Genomic DNA, 15,093 nt, shown 5'->3' with positions numbered 1-15,093 from the left:
CCATCACATAGCAACAAGACACCAGTTTACTCGATAATCTAGGTTTTTGTTTATTTTTTTAGTACTTCAGTGCTTTAGACTCTGAAACTTAAAGTAAACTAATTTAAATATAGATAAGCTAAAGTTTGCATTTAACTCTCAACAGCTCTTTTCGTTTTTGAGCCATTATGTCGTTAACTACCCAGAAAGTCGTTTACATATTGTACCGTCAGTGTTGTTGCCAACGCAGTCCGGCGGTGACATTAATATTCACTGCAAAGGCTGCAGAGAGATCTAGCTTGATGAGAAGAATGTACACAGAGCAAATTGATGACATTAACAAATGTTTAATCAAGTCCGTTCACTATCCTTTGCCACAAATATGGGTCATGTATATATGGCGCATGCACGTTTCTGCTCTCTCTCTCTCTCTCTCTCTCTCTCTCTCTCTCTCTCTCTCTGTCACCTCCCCCCTCCCCCCTTCCCCCAAACGCACATCCGCTTTGGAAGCAACATGCAACATTTACACTTACTAGCTAAACAACAGGACGCACTACCAATATTCGGTCGCAGTTTCGCGCTTTACATCAATACTTTCCATGAGATTAAAAGAGAAGCAGTACTCCCTTACCCCATTCTGATTAATATGGCGATGTAGGCAAAGTGCAACAAAAACTTATTTGAAAAGTAGTTGAAAGACAAATGTGTTTTAAATGCGTAGAGGCACATACACATGAAGGCGTGTAGAAAAGAGCAGATAGCTTCGAACACCCAGAAACTGATTAAAATTTTGTGTTTTGAATACCAAAAAATTAGAGACCAATCTCTTTAAATGATGTAGGTATTCTGCTTTTACATTAATTCTAAGTAATTTAATTTATTTTTTTAAAGACGTAGTGACATAGGTTTGTTCTCTAAAAAGATCTGTCATTCAAAACTTTCAATAATTCCTCCGGTAATATATCTGTGGAACACATTCTTTCCACATTAAATTCCTTCGCAGTTGCGAATAAGTTGTGTAATGGAATGACGACAATGAAAATTTGTGTCGGACCGGGACTCAAACCCGATTTACCGCTTATCGCGAGCGGTCGCCTTACCATTTAGCTACCCGCGCACGACTCACAGCCGCACCCAAACTTATATACGGGATGTCAAATTAAACACCTTCCTGCCGTCTAGTTTCCAACCTAATTTTCTTTGGCAACCTGTTTCAGCGTTTTACTACGCCATCTTCAGGCCCCTGACCGACGTGTAGGTAGATTATACCTCGGTTCTGATCAAAACAGGGGCGAGCAATACAGTAGATTTTCGCTATGATCATCTCACATACACAGACTTCCGTATATTTCCAAGCAGTGTGTCTACAACTTGTGCTCCCACATCCATTTGGTACACTCCTGGAAATTGAAATAAGAACACCGTGAATTCATTGTCCCAGGAAGGGGAAACTTTATTGACACATTCCTGGGGTCAGATACATCACATGATCACACTGACAGAATCACAGGCACATAGACACAGGCAACAGAGCATGCACAATGTCGGCACTAGTACAGTGTATATCCACCTTTCGAAGCAATGCAGGCTGCTATTCTCCCATGGAGACGATCGTAATGATGCTGGATGTAGTCCTGTGGAACGGCTTGCCATGCCATTTCCACCTGGCGCCTCAGTTGGACCAGCGTTCGTGCTGGACGTGCAGACCGCGTGAGACGACGCTTCATCCAGTCCCAAACATGCTCAATGGGGGACAGATCCGGAGATCTTGCTGGCCAGGGTAGTTGACTTACACCTTCTAGAGCACGTTGGGTGGCACGGGATACATGCGGACGTGCATTGTCCTGTTGGAACAGCAAGTTCCCTTGCCGGTCTAGGACTGGTAGAACGATGGGTTTGGATGTACCGTGCACTAGTCAGTGTCCCCTCGACGATCACCAGTGGTGTACGGCCAGTGTAGGAGATCGCTCCCCACACCATGATGCCGGGTGTTGGCCCTGTGTGCCTCGGTCGTATGCAGTCCTGATTGTGGCGCTCACCTGCACGACGCCAAACACGCATACGACCATCATTGGCACCAAGGCAGAAGCGACTCTCATCGCTGAAGACGACACGTCTCCATTCGTCCCTCCATTCACGCCTGTCGCGACACCACTGGAGGCGGGCTGCACGATGTTGGGGCGTGAGCGGAAGACGGCCTAACGGTGTGCGGGACCGTAGCCCAGCTTCATGGAGACGGTTACGAATGGTCCTCGCCGATACCCCAGGAGCAACAGTGTCCCTAATTTGCTGGGAAGTGGCAGTGCGGTCCCCTACGGCACTGCGTAGGATCCTACGGTCTTGGCGTGCATCCGTGCGTCGCTGCGGTCCGGTCCCAGGTCGACGGGCACGTGCACCTTCCGCCGACCACTGGCGACAACATCGATGTACTGTGGAGACCTCACGCCCCACGTGTTGAGCAATTCGGCGGTACGTCCACCCGGCCTCCCGCATGCCCACTATACGCTCTCGCTCAAAGTCCGTCAACTGCACATACGGTTCACGTCCACGCTGTCGCGGCATGCTACCAGTGTTAAAGACTGCGATGGAGCTCCGTATGCCACGGCAAACTGGCTGACACTGACGGCGGCGGTGCACAAATGCTGCGCAGCTAGCGCCATTCGACGGCCAACACCGCGGTTCCTGGTGTGTCCGCTGTGCCGTGCGTGTGATCATTGCTTGTACAGCCCTCTCGCAGTGTCCGGAGCAAGTATGGTGGGTCTGACACACCGGTGTCAATGTGTTCTTTTTTCCATTTCCAGGAGTGTATATTTCCATACAGGGGAAAAATTTTACTTGAGAGTCGCTTGCCCGGTTTCAGTGGATAAATACGATACTGCAATGCCTGTTTTATTCCGAATTCCGACGTAATATTCCTTCGAGTACAGACGCTGCAGTATCGAGTTCTTCCACAGTCGTCTAACGTTGCACTACAGTTGGCTCTGAGCACTATGGGACTCAACTGCTGAGGTCATTAGTCCCCTAGAACTTAGAACTAGTTAAACCTAACTAACCTAAGGACATCACAAACATTCATGCCCGAGGCAGGATTCGAACCTGCGACCGTAGCGGTCTTGCGGCTCCAGACTGCAGCGCCTTTAAACGCACGGCCACTTCGGCCGTCGCACTACAGTTAACTGTTTTAATTTCAAACAGTGTCCGCACCCGGTAGCTGAGTGGTCAGAGCGGCAGAATGTCAATCCTAAGGGCCCAGGTTCGATTCCCAGCTGAGTCGGAGATTTTCTCCGCTCAGGGACTGGGTGTTGTGCTGTCCTAAATCATCATCATTTCGTCCCCATCGACGCGTAAGTCGCCGAAGTACCGTCAAATCGAAAAACTTGCATCCGGCAAACGGTCTGCATCTACATTTATACTCCGCAAGCCACCCAACGGTGTGTGGCGGAGGGCACTTTACGTGCCACTGTCATTACCTCCCCTTCGTGTTCCAGTCGCGTATGGTTCGCGGGAAGAGCGACTGCCGGAAAGCCTCCGTGCGCGCTCGAATCTCTCTAATTTTACATTCGTGATCTCCTCGGGAGGTATAAGTAGGGGGAAGCAATATACTCGGTACCTCATCCAGAAACGCACCCTCTCGAAACCTGGACAGCAAGCTACATTGCGATGCAGAGCGCCTGTTTTGCAGAGTCTGCCACTTGAGTTTGCTAAACATCTCCATAACGGTATCACGCTTACCAAATAACCCTGTGACGAAACGCGCCGCTCTTCTTTGGATCTTCTCTATCTCCTCTGTCAACCTGACCTGGTACGGCTCCCACACTGATGAGCAATATTCAAGTATAGGTCGAACGAGTGTTTTGTAAGCCACCTCCTTTGTTGATGGACTACATTTTCTAAGGACTCTCCCAATGAATCTCAACCTGGCACCCGCCTTACCAACAATTAATTTTATATGATCATTCCACTTCAAATCGTTCCGTACACATACTACCAGATATTTTACAGAAGTAACTGCTTCCAGTGTTTGTTCCGCTATCATATAATCATACAGTAATGGATCCTTGTTTCTATGTATTCGCAATACATTACATTTGTCTATGTTAAGGGTCAGTTGCCTTTCCCTGCACCAAGTGCCTATCCGCTGCAGATCTTCCTGCATTTCGTTACCCGATGGGAGGCCCTAGTCACACGACATTCACATTCATTTCAGACAGTAAATCACACGGATAAAGTGATACAGTTGCAGATTCTTTGTGCATTGTATTGTTAGTTCAGTAGAAAAATGGAGCGATTCAGTAATCAAATTTTCAAGAAGTAGTCCCCATTAAGAACTACAGGGCGATCAAAAAGTTTTCGCTCGGAGGGCATACAGTCCAGAATGGTCACGACAATCAGGCAAAACCACCCTGAGCATTCATGCTATCATACCACCGACGCACCCTGTTAAAGATACTCGTTTGGTGAAAGAAGGAAACCAGATGGCGCTATGGTTGGCCCGCTAGATGGCGCTGCCATAGGTCAAACGGATATCAACTATGCTTTTTAAATAGGAACCCCCATTTTTAGTACATAGTCGTGTGGTACATAAAGAAATATGAATGTTTTAGTTGGACCACTTTTTTCACTTTGTGACAGCTGGCGCTGTAATAGGCACAAACATATGGCTCACAATTTTAGACGAACAGTTGGTAACAGATAGGTTTTTAAAATTAAAATACAGAACGAAGGTACGTTTGAACATTTTATTTCGGTTGTTCTAATGTGATACATGTACCTTTGTGAACTTATCATTTCTGAGAACGCATGCTGTTACAGAGTGATTACCTGTAAATACCACATTAATGCTGCGTGAAGAAGAACTAACTGCCCGCTCCACATCCTCAGACAGGAACCTTCGACGATTCCATGTCTTTTTTTAAGGGACCGAAGGCGTGATACTCGCATCGGGAAGAGATCAGGATTATAGGGCGGGTGCTCCAGTGTCTGCGTCACATTTCCGAAATGGGAACATGCGCTATCATGAAGCAGCAGCACCCCTTGTCGGCGCTTTTCGACAGACATGCTGTCCCATATACGAGGGTGAGTCAAATGAAAACCTTAAATTTGTAATAACAAATCGAAATTTCGGGGCGTTGTCCTGTAAGTTGGTAAGCGCGCTACAAACAGCGTGCAGAATGGCCTGTGGGTGGCAGCATAGTGCAGATGCACACATACCGTCGCAGTATCAGTATAAAGATGGCCGCCCCACTTGCGACTTGCACCAGGGAAGAACAGTGTGCTGTTATTCGGTTTTTGCGTAGTGAAGGTGTGAAACCTATTGGAATTCATCGACGAATGTAGGTTCAGTACGGTGATGCATGTTTGTCACAGTAGCAAGTCTACAAATGGAGTAGGAAGTTCGCAAATGGTGTCACTTCGGTAGAAGATGCTCCTCGTCCAGGTCAGGCACAACGAATTGTGACTCCACAGAACATTGCAGCAGTTGAAGCCTTAGTGAAGGAAAACCGCCGAGTGACACTGAATGACATTGCAGCATGTTTACACATTAGTCATGGGTCAGCACACCACATTTTGCATGATGTGCTCCAATTTCACAACGTGGCTGCAAGATGGGTGCCTCGGCAGCTGACTCCTGAAATGAGAGAACGACGTGTTGATGCTTGTGAAGAACTTCTTCGCCGCTTTGAACGAGAAAGTGATGGCTTCCTTGCAATAATCGTTACTGGGGATGAAACCTGGGTTCACTTTCACCAACCGGAAACGAAGAGAGCGAGCAAGGAATGGCGCCATTCCTCATCACCAAAACCAAAGAAGTTTCTAACAGAACCATCAGCAGGGAAGGTTATGCTGACTCTCTTTTGGGACGAAAAAGGCGTCATTTTGGAGCATTACATGCCTAGAGGGACCACTGTCACCAGTGCATCAGACACAGATCTAAAAAATCATCTGCGGCCTGCAATCAAATCAAAGCGACGTGGATTGCTGTCAGGAGGTGTCCTTTTGCAACATGACAATGCAAGGCCCCACACTACCCATACAACAGTTGCATTTTGTGACAACATCACCATAGTTCACGTTTCGTCGTTTACCGCAGTACAAGAGAAAGAGAGATGATTAGAGATAGAAGCAGTTGGAGCAAAAGAGAGAAGAGATAGTGGAAATGAAAAACACAGATGAGTGAAGAACATACGTAGACTAGGGAGGCCTGGACGCTCCGAGCCCGTCGAACGTTCACACTTACATGTAGGGCAGGGAGCGGTTTTGGACCTATATTTTTAACACATGGATTTAAGGGAAAAGATAAGTTATACACCGTAGAATTTTGAGCTGCCGACTAATGGTGGGGATTGTGACAGCGGGAAAGAAACACAAATACAGAAAGTGTAAATGAGATAGGAGAGAGTGGGAGTGGACTGTATTGTAAATCCATGGGAGAGAAAGGCAATGGGAAAGAGACATATCTAGACAGTGGCAGTGAGAGGAAAATGCTGCGTATGAAGGCTTAACTACAAAGAGAAACCGGATAAAAGAATCTATCATGTTCTATGTTAAAGAGTACGAATATATGAGCGTGTTATAATTTTTGGTGAGGAAGGCGGAATGAGGACAGCAAGCTGGTTTCCCACTTTATTTTTATCTTACGTGTCTAGTTCCGTTAGACCAAATCGAGGAGCAAATCTCCATGGTCATGGAACGTGTCAGCACAAGAAATTACAACAGAAAAGTAAAAACAGATAAAATATAATGTTTATGAATACTAAAAAGACGTCAAGCTATAAGTTTATGCAAACGTAGCCAACAGCAGAGACAGCAAAGGACTTGGAAGAGCAGTTGAACGGAATGGACAGTGTCTTGAAAGGAGGATATAAGATGAACATCAACAAAAGCAAAACGAGGATAATGGAATGTAGTCAAATTGAACCGGGTGATGCTGAGAGGATTAGATTAGGATATGAGACACTTAAAGTAGTAAAGGAGTTTTGCTATTTAGGGAGTAAAATAACTGATGATGGTCGAAGTAGAGAGGATATAAAATGTAGACTGGCAATGGCAAGGAAAGCGTTTCTGAAGAAGAGAAATTTGTTAACATCGAGTATAGATTTAAGTGTCAGGAAGTCGTTTCTGAAAGTATTTGTATGGAGTGTAGCCATGTATGGAAGTGAAACATGGACGATAACCAGTTTGGACAAGAAGAGAATAGAAGCTTTCGAAATGTGGTGCTACAGAAGAATGCTGAAGATAAGGTGGGTAGATCACGTAACTAATGAGGAGGTATTGAATAGGATTGGACAGAAGAGAAGTTTGTGGCACAACTTGACTAGAAGAAGGGATCGGTTGGTAGGACATGTTTTGAGGCATCAAGGGATCACAAATTTAGCATTGGAGGGCAGCGTGGAGGGTAAAAATGGTAGAGGGAGACCAAGAGATCAATACACTAAGCAGATTCAGAAGGATGTAGATTGCAGTAGGTACTGGGAGATGAAGAAGCTTGCACAGGATAGAGTAGCATGGAGAGCTGCATCAAACCAGTCTCAGGACTGAAGACCACAACAACAACAACAGTCAACAGTGTAACACAGGAATCAGCTTAATGTTTCAAGGAATTAGTCGGAAGAGTAGAAGCAGTGACCCATGAGGAAACTTACAAATTATGTGTCCCTTTGGAAGTCATATCTTGAAGCTGGAGAGATTAAGTAAGAGTCTCTGACCGTTCTTTCCACCAACCTGTCGTCTTCTAAAGTTGTGACCCCAGCGTAGAAGACAGCTCATCGGTAGTGGGATCTTCTTCGGCAGAGGCTGCTACGCTGCCAGTTCTAACCTGTGATTGTACTTTCTGTGGCATGCCACTTGCCCAGATCAGTCTCTGTATCAACAGAGGACAAAATCTAAAGTATTGACAATGATGGTAGGCGACACTTCTCATTAACGTATCCTGTTTCGTTATTATTCAGATATTCACACATTTACACTGTCTTTTACAACACTCGACATAGCTTTCTTAAGTGTGTGCTAACTTTTCCATCCAACCTGCGAAATATGATACACATTTCCAGCTCTCCGTTACACACTAGACAGAAGCACTTCACTTGCAATATCGTTACTTTTATGTTTCTCAAAAACAGTGAAATTTAATAAACAAAAACAATAGACTTGTAGGGTAACCATGAGAGATTGTAATACTAAAACTGGGTTAAATACACTGAAAAGTATATAAATAATTAAGAAGAGAAGTTAGGCGTTTTTGTGCCTAGCACCCGAACATACTGACTAATCAGAAGCAAGTTCAGTACAATTGGCAGACTCTCCCACGGGACTGGTACATGCTGTACCATCTGTCGCTTGTACCTCACTCCGCTTTTCTACCATATGCTACTTCACATGTATCAAGTTGCATGAAGGCGACGTTCTAGCAAAATAAAATACTGGCGCCCACAGCTAGGAATATCACAAATTCTTCAATTCAGATGAGAAAGCGCATGGATTGCTGCTAAGATTTTTTAATTCTTGTGGTAGCTTATCGAAAATGGATGCATAAGAGTCAAGGAAGTGCGATCCAAATGCAGATTGGATTTCTGCCTAGTATTAACTGAGTGAAAGCTGCTAATTCTTGGGAATAAGCTGATATTGTTAACAAGGAACGGCAGTATATATATATATATATATATATATATATACTGCCTCTCCATATATATATATATATATATATATATATACATGGAGAGGCTAATGTCAGAATATCCAGACTGATGAAAAGTGGTCGACAAAAGATTCGCCAACTGACAACACTTACTGCCCGAACCGCCCGTTTCTGAGTCAAATATACTCTTTGAGAATGGGAAGAGTTACCCCAAAATATAACACCAGACATCATAAGCGAATGAAAACAAGCAATATAGCGTATTTTTCCTGTCGAATTATCACTCACTTCAGATACTGTTCTAACAATAAAAATGGCAGTATTAAACCTGTGAACAAGATCCTGAACGTGTTTTTTTTATCTGAACACCTATAAGTTTGAACTGTTGAGTTTCACATATCATATGCCTATTCTGTGAAATTAAACCATCAGGTTTTGTTGAATTGCGTATTATAAACTGAGTCTTAATGTGATTTACCGTTAGTTTATTTTCTACAAGCCATCAATGTATGTCTTGAGCTGCAGTACTTGAGACAGTACCAACATTACACACAACATCTGTTTCTACCAAGCTAGTGTCCTCAGCATACAGAAATATTTTAGAATCACCTGTAATAGTAAAGGGCACCCCTTTTCTACAAATAAGGAACAAGAGTGGCCCCAGAACTATTCCTTGGGGAACCCCCCATTTAACTGTGGCCCACTCGGACCCCAGATCATAGCCGTTCTCAGTGCTGTGGAGAATGACCACTCTTACTGCCTGTTTTTAAAGTGAGAGGCGAACCAATTATGAGCTACTCCCCATTTTCCATAAAGGTCCAACTTCTGGAGCAATATTTTGTGACCAACACAATCAAACGCCTTAGTTACATTAAAAAAGATACCTAGTGTTTGAAACCTTTTGTTTAATCCTCCTATTACCTCCCAGAGAAAAGAGACTACAGCATTTTCAGTTGTTAAACCGCTTCTAAAACCGCACCGTACATTTGATAGCGAATTATATGAAATAAAATGATCAGTTATCATTATGTACACAGCCTTTTCAATAACGTTAGCAAACACTGGTGGCATAGCAATAGGAATAAAATTGTCTACATTATCCCTTTCTCCCTTTTTATAAAGCGGCTTTACTACTGCGTACTTTAATCGTTAAGGAAACTGACGATTCCTAAAGGAGAAATCACAAATAGGGCTAAGTACGGGGCTAACACGTGTAGCACATTAATAATCTGCTAGATACTCCATAATATCCATGAGCGTCGTTAGTCTTCAGTGATTTAATTATTAACTCAATCACCCCCTTGTCAGTGTCACAGAAGAGTATTTTAGCTATGTCTCGGAAAGGCATTTTCCAAGAGAGTCGTATGATTCCCTGAAGTTTTTATTTAATTCACCAACAATGTTCAGAAAGTGATTGTTAAATACTGTACATACATCTGACCTATCAGTAACACAAACATTTTTACTGTGTATTGACTTTATATCCTCGCCCTTTTGCTGCTGACCAGAGACTTTCTTTACGACTGACCATATGATTGTAATTTTATCCTCTGAATTAGATGTTATATTTGCGTACCACATACTCTTTGTATTCCTAATAACATTTTTAAGCACCTTACAGTATTGTCTGTAATGGGCTACTGTAGCTCGATTGTGACTACTTCTAACATTTTGATATAATTCCCACTTTATTCTACATGATATCCGTATCCCACTAGTCAGCCACCGAGACTGCCTTTTACTGCTAGTGCCCTTTTTCAAATCGTTCTAATGGAAACCATCGTCCAAAGAGCAAGAGAAAGCATTGTATTTGTCATCTATGTTATCGGCATTATAAACGTCCTGCCACTATTGTTCCTTAACGAGGTTTAAAAAACTTTCTGTTGCTGTTGGACTGACTTCCCTACATAGTCTGTAATTCCTCTTCTACAATTGCCCTTGTGCTCTTCCAAACGTTTTGAAACAGTTCTTTTAGTGGTACCCACATAAACATTTGGAGGAGACGTTTGGAAAAGCACAAGGGGAATTGTAGAAGAGGAGAAATGGAACGATCAGCTGTTGCGGAGCATGCTTTCCAGCAAGGGAACCACTATATTCGTTTCGAGGAGACGCAAGTACTAGCCGCCACAAGCGAAATCGCTAAACACCCTAATAATTTCAATCGAAAGGAGGAGCGCGTGAAATTAAACGGTATATGGATGCCGGTGTTAAAGAAGATGTGTACCATCCGTCCACTACTGGGTGATGGCAACGGCGATCGACGGCAGCAGACAGCGGCCAATTGCACTAAAATTTTCACAACACGTGACGTCACGCCGCGGCGCGGGAGACAGCGGACACGGAATTTAGTGGCAGTCAGTAGCGAGCCAGCGGGTGTGTTGGACATTCCATCGAGCTACAGACCCCATTGAAGATGTCTCCCGCAGACGGCATAACAGCCCGGATAATCATAATGGACATGACATTTCCGGCCGTGAATGTCTACACTTTAGTATAAGAATAAGAAGATTAACCATTTCAGCAGGTCTGCCGTAGTTGAAAATTGTGATCACTTGGCAGCTTAATTCTACCAACCCAGCCGAACGGCACAATTTTGATAACCATTGTAGCTGAAAGCAAGCCATAGCTAACAACTCTAGACTCCTGGCCGTGTTGCATTCCCTGACTCCGTGAAGCCGAGCACCGTCCGCTGCTCCAGACTGGAAGATGGCCCGTATTGACAGCCAGCAGCCACTAGTTCCGCTACCTGCAGCAGGATGCTCTCCTTGAAAATAGACAGCCGTGTTGCCTTCTAGCTGGACGCTCTCCGGTTGCCTTCGCTCTGTTACGCTCCCTTTGGTGACGGCAGTGGCTACCCCTCCTCCATACATGAGACCACTTTCACAGACAACTCCCTTGGCTAGCCACACCGGCATATAAACGAGCTCGGTTGGGACGTCACTCGTGGCCCTGGACGCCAAACATGAAGACTCTTTCGCCACCGTACACGGCCTCCAGTGCTGGCTCCAACAGAGGCGTGCATCGAACCAGCGCGACCCGCCCCAGACGCAGCCATGACGCTCGAGCGAGGCTCGACTCGCGCTACCCGGTCAGCCGGTGAATCCCGCCACAGCCCGAGTCGGCCCGGGCGCCTGAGTGGCTCGCCTGCTCGTAAAGTCGCGCGCCCGCCAGGCATCGCACCATTACGGGAGCGAAACAAAATCTCTGTGGTCCGTTTGCAAGCAGCTTTTGCTTCGTACAGTATTTACCGAGACATTATAAGTGAGTATGGTTTGATAAGTCTTGTAGAAAAGCAAGAAAAATGTTTGCTCAGCAAACAACTCATCTTACTTCTCTGAAGAGAGATATGCACTTGATCCATCAATCCTTCAGCTTTTTCACCCCATCAGAAAAATAGGTTCCGTCAAACTCTGCAAAATACTTGCTGACCACAAATATTACTTCCTCGTTTGATGAAAATTTCTTCCCAGCAAGCCAAAATTCCAAGTTAGGGAACAGAAAGAAGTCAGTTTGGGCTAGTTTTAGTTTAGTTTTAGTTTTAGTTACGTCATGTTCCGCAGATCATTTTCCCGATTACTTTATCGATATGATGTGGAACAAGTCAGATTACAAGAAATATATACACATATGAATAGTGCTAATATTAATATTACTGAAATTTTTAGTTCTACACATGCAACTATATTTAGAGGTACAATTTATTTTTTACTATTTCTGGAACAGAAATTCGTCCATGGAGTAGAAGGAGTTGTCCAAAAGAAATGATTTTAACCTAGATTTAAAACTTGATCTGCTACCTGCTAGACGCTTTATGTTGTTGGGCAAATGATCAAAGATCTTTGTTGCTGAATAATGTACTCCTTTTTCAGCAACTGACAGCTTCAATAACGGATAGGAAAGGTCATTTTTCCCTCTAGTGTTGCACGTATGAACATCACTGTTCTTCGCGAATTGAGATGGGTTATTTGTAACGAATTCCATTAGCGAATATACACTCCTGGAAATGGAAAAAAGAACACATTGACACCGGTGTGTCAGACCCACCATACTTGCTCCGGACACTGCGAGAGGGCTGTACAAGCAATGATCACACGCACGGCACAGCGGACACACCAGGAACCGCGGTGTTGGCCGTCGAATGGCGCTAGCTGCGCAGCATTTGTGCACCGCCGCCGTCAGTGTCAGCCAGTTTGCCGTGGCATACGGAGCTCCATCGCAGTCTTTAACACTGGTAGCATACCGCGACAGCGTGGACGTGAACCGTATGTGCAGTTGACGGACTTTGAGCGAGGGCGTATAGTGGGCATGCGGGAGGCCGGGTGGACGTACCGCCGAATTGCTCAACACGTGGGGCGTGAGGTCTCCACAGTACATCGATGTTGTCGCCAGTGGTCGGCGGAAGGTGCACGTGCCCGTCGACCTGGGACCGGACCGCAGCGACGCACGGATGCACGCCAAGACCGTAGGATCCTACGCAGTGCCGTAGGGGACCGCACCGCCACTTCCCAGCAAATTAGGGACACTGTTGCTCCTGGGGTATCGGCGAGGACCATTCGCAACCGTCTCCATGAAGCTGGGCTACGGTCCCACACACCGTTAGGCCGTCTTCCGCTCACGCCCCAACATCGTGCAGCCCGCCTCCAGTGGTGTCGCGACAGGCGTGAATGGAGGGACGAATGGAGACGTGTCGTCTTCAGCGATGAGAGTCGCTTCTGCCTTGGTGCCAATGATGGTCGTATGCGTGTTTGGCGCCGTGCAGGTGAGCGCCACAATCAGGACTGCATACGACCGAGGCACACAGGGCCAACACCCGGCATCATGGTGTGGGGAGCGATCTCCTACACTGGCCGTACACCACTGGTGATCGTCGAGGGGACACTGAATAGTGCACGGTACATCCAAACCGTCATCGAACCCATCGTTCTACCATTCCTAGACCGGCAAGGGAACTTGCTGTTACAACAGGACAATGCACGTCCGCATGTATCCCGTGCCACCCAACGTGCTCTAGAAGGTGTAAGTCAACTACCCTGGCCGGCAAGATCTCCGGATGTGTCCCCCATTAAGCATGTTTGGGACTGGATGAAGCGTCGTCTCACGCGGTCTGCACGTCCAGCACGAACGCTGGTCCAACTGAGGCGCCAGGTGGAAATGGCATGGCAAGCCGTTCCACAGGACTACATCCAGCATCTCTACGATCGTCCTCATGGGAGAATAGCAGCCTGCATTGCTGCGAAAGGTGGATATACACTGTACTAGTGCCGACATTATGCATGCTCTGTTGCCTGTGTCTATGTGCCTGTGGTTCTGTCAGTGTGATCATGTGATGTATCTGACCCCAGGAATGTGTCAATAAAGTTTCCCCTTCCTGGGACAATGAATTCACGGTGTTCTTATTTCAATTTCCAGGAGTGTATGTACTCTGATGGTGCAGTTAAAATACCTAACTCCTTGAAAAGGTGCCTGCATGACGTCCTTGGGTGAACACACTAATTATTTTCACTGCTCTCTTTTGTGTAATCAATACTTTACGTCTAAGTGGTGAGTTACCCCAGAAAACTATTCCATAAGACATTATTGAGTGGAAATATGCAAAGTACGTTAGGAAGCTGATCTGTTTATTACCAAGACTAGCGATTGTACGAAGGGCGAAAGAAGCTGAACTTAGTTGTTTGAGAAGTTCAGTAATATGCTTCTTCAAGTTCAAGTTGTCATCAATGTAAACACCCAAAAATTTGGAGAGATCTACCCTGTTAACTGAGCCTGTTCATATGCTACATCAATTGTCCGTATGACTCTATTCTGTGTACAGAACTGGATATAGTGAGTTTTTCAAAATTAAGGGAGAGTCCATTTTCTGAGAACCACTTAATATTTCTTTGAAAGACATTCTTAACAATATCTTCAGCTGCTTTTTCTGGAATGGGATTTATTATAACACTCGTGTCATCTGCAAAAAGTACTAGTTCTGCTTGCTAAGTCGCTATTGTCATCGCTGATGTATGGGATGGTGCATTATCCTCCTGAAAGAGCACTTTTTGTGTGCCAGCACTGGTCTTTTTTTCATCCAACGCAAGTTTCAAACGATCCAACAACGAAGCATAATATGGTTTATTTGTATTTCTGCCCTTTTCCAGTAGGATTATTCCCTGCGAATCCATCACCGTACCAGATCACAAAACGGACTTTGTCTTCTTCCATGCACTTTCACCACCCTTTGGCCACTCTTTTGACTGCCGTTTTGGCTGGTGTGTAATGATCGATCCATGTTTCATCAATAGTGACAAATCGGCGCAAAAAATCTTGGGGATTGCCATTAAACATCGCCAGATATTGTGCTGAAATGTAGCGCCTTATGTGCATTTGGTCGACTGTGAGCAATCGTGGCACCCACCTCGCACACAGCTTCTTTATAGCCAATTCTTCGTGCGGGATGTTATGCACTCGCTCACTTAAGATGCCTACAGTCTCAACTGTGG

The sequence above is a fragment of the Schistocerca serialis genome, chromosome 1 (genome assembly GCF_023864345.2).
Source record: "Schistocerca serialis cubense isolate TAMUIC-IGC-003099 chromosome 1, iqSchSeri2.2, whole genome shotgun sequence".
Classification (NCBI taxonomy): Eukaryota; Metazoa; Arthropoda; class Insecta; order Orthoptera; family Acrididae; genus Schistocerca; species Schistocerca serialis.
The sequence above is the reverse complement of the archived record's forward strand: the minus strand, read 5'-3'. Positions refer to the sequence as shown.